We start from the raw sequence: 6560 nt of genomic DNA, 5'->3' as shown, positions 1-6560 counted from the left end.
GGGCGACAAGCGGTGGGCGGTATAGGTCCTCAAACACCATCAAGGCTGTCATCTCTGCTGCTTCCTTAGAAGTACAGATTCCCTGCGGATGCAGCTCTCCGAGACCCAGTTCCCTAAGCCTTTAGATGAGGCCAAGGAATCTTATTTTTACAGAAGCTTATGATAAAGGGCATCAGTGGGGAAACCTACAGCTAATACCACACGATGGTGAGACTTAATACTTTGCCTTTAAGAGCACTCTCCCACCACCTCTACTCTACATTGTACTGGAGGGTGTAGCCAGTGCAAAAAGGGCAAATAAACAAAAGGCATCCAGATTGGAAGAAATAAAACTGCTTCGTTGGCAGATGACTTGATCCTCTGTAGAAAGTCATAAGGAATACACACACGCGCACACACACACAGAGAAAAAACAAAACAAACTACTAGAACTTATATGTTTAGCAAGGTTGTAGGATACAAGATCAGTATATAAAAATCAACTTTATACTAATAACAAAAATGAAATTAAGAAAACAACATTCAAAATAGCATCAAAAATGAGAAAATTCTTAGGAAAAATTTAATAAAACAAGTCCAAGAGTTATATACTGAAAACTACAAAACATGCTGAGAGGAAAGAAAGAAGATCTAAATAAGTCGAGAGACTTTCCATGATAATGGATTGTTAGACTCAATGTTGTTGAGATGGCAATTCTCAAATTGTTTATAGAGTCAATGCAATCCCTAACAAAATCCCAGCACTTTTTTTTTGGTAGAAACTGACAAGCTGATCCTGAAATATAAATGTAGATACAAAGGACCTACAATAGCTAAGACAATTTTGAAAAAGAATAAAGTTGGAGGAATTATACTACCTCTTTTCAGAAATGACTATAAAGCTACAGTAATCAAGACAGTGTAGTATTGTTATGAGGATAGGCATACAGAATTGATGGAACAGAACTGAGAGTCTAGACACAAATCCTTACTTTTATGGTCAATTCTTGATCAAGATGCCAAGATAATTCAATGGGGAAATATGGTCTCTTCAATCCAGGATATTGGAAGGTCAATTGATATTTAGTTCAGCTACTAAAATAATAATTCCACAGTTGCTCAAGAGCAGCCATTGTCCCAAACTCGAGTTTCCTTCCCCTGCCTCACTCTTTTACTCAGGACCCTCCCAGATTTAACCTCTATCCAGCAACTGAGGGATTTACAGCCCAGCATAGCAGAGGATCTCCAGACTCTGCTCCAAGCCTACATTCTGATTGGTCAGTACAGTGTTAGTTGTAAAATATTTTGAAAATCGCTCCCAAATACAGGTATTTTTCTTCCTGGGGCACAGGAAACTAAGGAAGAACAAAAAACAAAACCATAAAATAGGGTCAGTTAGGATAATACAGACTGTTTCTCACTTATTTCCTCTTTCTTAGGACCATCCCTCTTCATGTTTAAAATTCTGCAGCTATTCTTATGCGTATTCCTAAAAACAAAAATGAATACAAATACAAAACATTTTTGTAAAATACTGTTACGGCTACTTGGAGAACCTAGTAATTATATTATGAACTAACAGGCAGGAATTCTAGATCATCTAGGTAAACCTCTATTGTAATTTAGGAATTCTGCAAGATCCCTGACAGAAATGGTCATTCAAGATTTTGCTTAAGCAATTCCAGCAACTAAGGGCTAGAGAATGCACTAGTTTAGGGAACATCCTGTTCCTCATTTGAACAGTTATAATTATTAGGAAATTATTCCTTAGAATAAGCTGGACTCCATCAACCTGTCACTTGCACTCATTTTATACAATGCTTAGCATGTGTCAGGCACTCATTTAACCCTCACAGCAACCTGTGATGTTGGTACTGTTAACATCATCATCATGACCCTAATTTCGCAGTTGAGGAAGAAGACACAGAAGAATTACTCAAGTTCATGTGCCTCATTAAGTGGTAACACCAGAATCTGAACCTACCCAATCTGTTTCCAAAGTCCATGCTCTCAAATTCTGCATTAAACCACCTAATTCTGTCCTCTGGAAAAAACAATATAGAGCCTTCCAAGGAGAAGTCCTTAGCTATCTGAATAATATAGATACTAAATATTTTAATATAACTACTTTCTTTTTTTTTTCTATAGAGTAAAGCCTTGGTTCCTATACTTGCCCAAGATAGTAAGTTGCTCTGAACCCTCCACCATTTTGCTTCTTGGGGATACATCTTTTTGGCAATGTCCTTCTTAAAAGGTGATGGTCTTCAAACTTTTAATACCTTAAAACACACAGGTGTCTCTTGCTTGCCATCTCTCTTTTTAGTCTAAATGCAGGAATGTACATCTATCTTTGTTAAAAATATAGGTTGTTGGAGAGTGAAATGATTAAAAGGATGGTCTCTGCAGAGTTCCTGGGCTTGAATGCAGGCTCTACCCCTAAAAAGCTGTGTGACTTAGATCTTGGGGAAAAAAATCATTTACCCTCTCTGGGCCTTAATATGCTCATCTGTAAAATGGTGATAATAACTGTACTTTCCTCTTAAGGTCACTGTGAGGATTAGAATTAACATCTGTCAGGAATTCCCTGGTGGTGCAGTGGTTAAGAATCTGCCTGCCAATGCAGGGGACACCAGTTTGATCCCTGGTATGGGAAGATCCCACATGCTGCAGAGCAGCTAAGCCCACGTGCCACAACTAATGAGCCCACATGCCACAACTACTGAAGCCCACTCGCCTAGAGCCTGTGCTTCACAACAAGAGAAGCCACCGCATTGAGAAGCCCGTGCACTGCAATGAAGACCCAATGCAGCCAAAAATAAAAATAAAAAATAATAAAAAATACAAAAGAATTAACATATGTCAAGCACACAAAACAGTGCCTTTCATATAGTAAATGCCACATAAATGTTAACTATTACTGATTGAACAAAAACTATTAAGATAATTTAGCCTCTATTCTCCCATGGAGGGACTGTATTAACTATTTTCATAGCACTATGTTACTTTAAAAAATTAGTAAACACTACTTTTATGCTTTGTCTTTGGACATTGAAAAGGATTGAGCCACTGACAATGAATCCCATGGCATGGCATGAAAGGTTTTCCTTAAGTCTGACATTGATCTTTTATTTTTATTTTTATTTTTTATTTTTAGGCTGCTCAGTGTGGCTTGCAGGATCTTGTTTCCCCGACCAGGGATTGAACCTGCTCCCTCAGCAGTGAAAGCCTGGAGTCCTAATCTCCGGACTGCCAGAGAATTCCCACTGATCTTTTATTTAAAGGTTTATATTGAGGTATAATTCACATGTCATATAATTCACCCATTTGAAATGTACCATTCAATGGCTTTTAGTGTAGTCACAAATTGTATATCCATCAACACAATTTTAGAACATTTCATTAATACAAAAAAAGAAGCCCCACACCCCTTAGCTGTCACTCCCTAATCTCCCATTCCTCCAGGCCCTGCAACCATACGGTATTTGTCCTTTTGTGATTGGCTTATTTTACTTAGAATGATATTCTTAGGGTTAATCCATGTTGTAGCATGTGTCAAAATTTCCTTCCATTTTAAGGCTGAATGATATATCACTGTATGTATATACCACATTTTGTTTTTCCAGTCATGTGTTGATGGACATTTAGGTTGCTTCCACCTTTGGCTATTGTGAATAGTGCTGCTATGAACATGGGTATACAAATACCTCTTCAACACCCTGCTTTCCCAGACCAGCAGAGGCAGCAGTCTGTGCCCTCTCCTGTCCTCCCTGGGTTCCCTCTTCTTCCTCCTCCTCCATCCCCTTTTCCTCCTCCGCTCTCCCCCAGGGGCCCCCCTTGCCTTCCCGCCTGCCCCTGTTGTTCTGCTCCTGGCACCCCTGCCTTTCCCATCCCCCCGCACCTCCCACTCCCTTTTTCTCCTCAGTCACCTCACGTCTGCAATTTTTGGCTTTCACCCCCACCAGTGACCAAAGACTTGACCACTTAAAGTCCAGCTCCTCAGAACACTGCTTGACATGGACACCGGTGTGATTGAAGGTGGACTAAATGTTACTCTCACCATCCGGCTACTTATGCATGGAAAGGAAGTTGGCAGTATCATCGGGAAAGACAGGAGAATCAGTTAAGAAGATGAGCCAGGAGAGTGGTGCATGTATCAACATCTCAGAAGGGAATCGTCCCGAGAGGATTATCACTTTAGCTGGACTCACTCATGCCATCTTCAAAGCCTTTGCTATGATCATTGACAAACTGGAAGAGGACATCAGCAGCTCTGTGACCAACAGCACAGCCTCCAGTTGACCCCCAGTCACCCTGAGGCTAGTGGTCCCTGCTAGTCAGTGTGCTCTCTCACCGGGAAAGGTGGTTGCAAGATCAAGGAAATATGAGAGAGTACAGGAGCTCAGGTCCAGGTGGCAGGGGATATGCTCTACAACTCAACTGAGCAGGCCATCACTATTGCTGGCATTCCACAATCCACCACTGAGTGTGTGAAACAGATCTGTGTGGTCTTGTTGGAGACTCTCCCAGTTCTCCCCAAAGGGTGTGATCATCTCGTACCGCCCCAAGCCATCTAGTTCTCTGGTCACCTTTGCAGGTGGTCAGGACAGGTACAGCACAGGCAGCAAAAGTGTGAGCTTTCCCCGCACCACCCGGTCCATGTGCCTCAACCGTGACCTGGAGGGACCATCTCGAGAGGCCTATACCATTCCACAGCCAGATCTGACCAAGCCACATCAGTTGGCAATGCAACAACCTCATTTTCCCATGATGTATGGCAACACTGGATTCAGTGGTTTGGATGCATCTGCTCAGACTACTTGCCATGAACTGATCATTCCAAACGACTTGATTGGCTGCATAATCGGGTGTCCGGGCACCAAAATCAATGAGATCCGTCAGATATCTGGGGCGCACATCAACACTGCAAACCCAGTGGAAGGATCTACTGACAGACAGGTTACCATCACTAGATCTGCTGCCAGTAATAGCCTGGCTCCGTATCTAATCAGTGGCAGGCTTTACTTGGAGATGGGTGGCATGGGGAGCAGCTAGAACAATGCAGATTCATCCATAATCCCTTTGTGCTTTCACCACCACCCGTGATCCATCTGTGTAGTTTCTGAACAGTCCGTGATTTCAGGTTTTAAGTAGTCTGTAAATTTTCAGTTTCTGCACACTTTATCATCCACTGGTGATTTTTTAAAAAATTTTCTTAGTTTTTTAATTTTTTATTTATTGACTGCGTTGGGTCTTTGTTGCTGTGTGCAGGCTTCCTCTAGTTGTGGTGAGTGGGGGCTACTCTTCGTTGTGGTGCGCTGGCTTCTCGTAGTGGTGGCCTCTCTTGTTTCAGAGCACAGGCTCTAGGCATGAGGGCTTCAGTAGTTGTGACTCGTGGGCTCAGTAGTTGTGGCTTGTGGGCTCTAGAGCACAGGCTCAGTAGTTGTGGCTCACAGGCTCTGGAGTGCAGGCTCAACAGTTGTGGCACACGGGCTTAATTGCTCTGCGGCATGTGGGATCTTCTTGGACCAGGGCTCTCAAACCCATGTCCCCTGCATTGGCAGGCAGATTCTTAACCACTGCACCACCAGGGAAGCCCCACTCGTGATTTTTTAATTAAAGCATTTTAATTCCTTTCTCTGTTCAACTGTTAATGCTGAGATCCATATTTAGTTTTAGAAGCTTCTCCCTAGTTTTGATTTGTTTTTTGTTTGTTTGGCTCGTGGATTTTTTTAAAGAACTTTTATTGAGATATAATTGACATACAATAAACTGCATGTATTTAAAGTGTATAATGTGATACTTTTTTCTTACTAGTAATGTATATATGGCAATCCCAATCTCCCAATTCATCCCACCCCAACCCCACTCCCCCCCAGCTTCTTGCCCCATTTGGTATCCATATGTTTGTTTTCTACATCTATGTCTCTACTTCTGCCTTGCAAATCAGTTGATCTGTACCATTTTTCTAGATTCCACATATATGCGTTACTATACGATATTTTTCTCTTTCTGACTTACTTCACTCTGTATGACAGTCTCTAGGTCCATCCGTGTCTCTACAAATGTCCCAATGTCCTTCCTTTTTATGGTCGAGTAATATTCCATTGTATGTATGTACCACATCTTCTTTATCCATTCATCACTGATGGACATTTAGGCTGCTTCCATGACCTGGCTATTGTAAACAGTGCTGCAATGAATATTGGGGTGCATGTGTCTTTTTGAATTATGGTTTTCTCTGGGTATATGCCCAGTAGTGGGATTGCTGGGTGGCTCATGGATTTTTGTTTGTTTGTTTGTCACGGAAATGTAAGAGTGGAATATTAATACATTTCAGTTCAGTTCTGTAATGTCAGGAATTTTTTAAAAAAGTTAAAAGATGGACTGGAGCTTTTTCTTTGTGAATAGAAACTGGATGCCACAGTAATTAAAAACAAAAGAAAAGATCCTGCTTTCAATTCTTTTGGGTTTATACCCAAAAGTGGAATTTCTGGATCATATGGTAATTCTATTTTTAATTTTTTGAGGAACAGCCATACTGTTTTCCACAGTGGCTCTACCATCTTGCATTCCCACCAACA

General features: G+C 41.4%; 1 pseudogene; it reads left to right on the top strand.

Moving 5' to 3' along the window:
• The first annotated feature begins 3992 nt into the window (after positions 1-3992).
• On the top strand, positions 3993-5031 carry LOC130845792 (poly(rC)-binding protein 2-like; annotated as a pseudogene).
• The last annotated feature ends 1529 nt before the right edge of the window (positions 5032-6560 follow it).

The sequence above is a fragment of the Hippopotamus amphibius genome, chromosome 2 (assembly GCF_030028045.1).
Source record: "Hippopotamus amphibius kiboko isolate mHipAmp2 chromosome 2, mHipAmp2.hap2, whole genome shotgun sequence".
Classification (NCBI taxonomy): Eukaryota; Metazoa; Chordata; class Mammalia; order Artiodactyla; family Hippopotamidae; genus Hippopotamus; species Hippopotamus amphibius.
The sequence above is the reverse complement of the archived record's forward strand: the minus strand, read 5'-3'. Positions and strand labels throughout refer to the sequence as shown.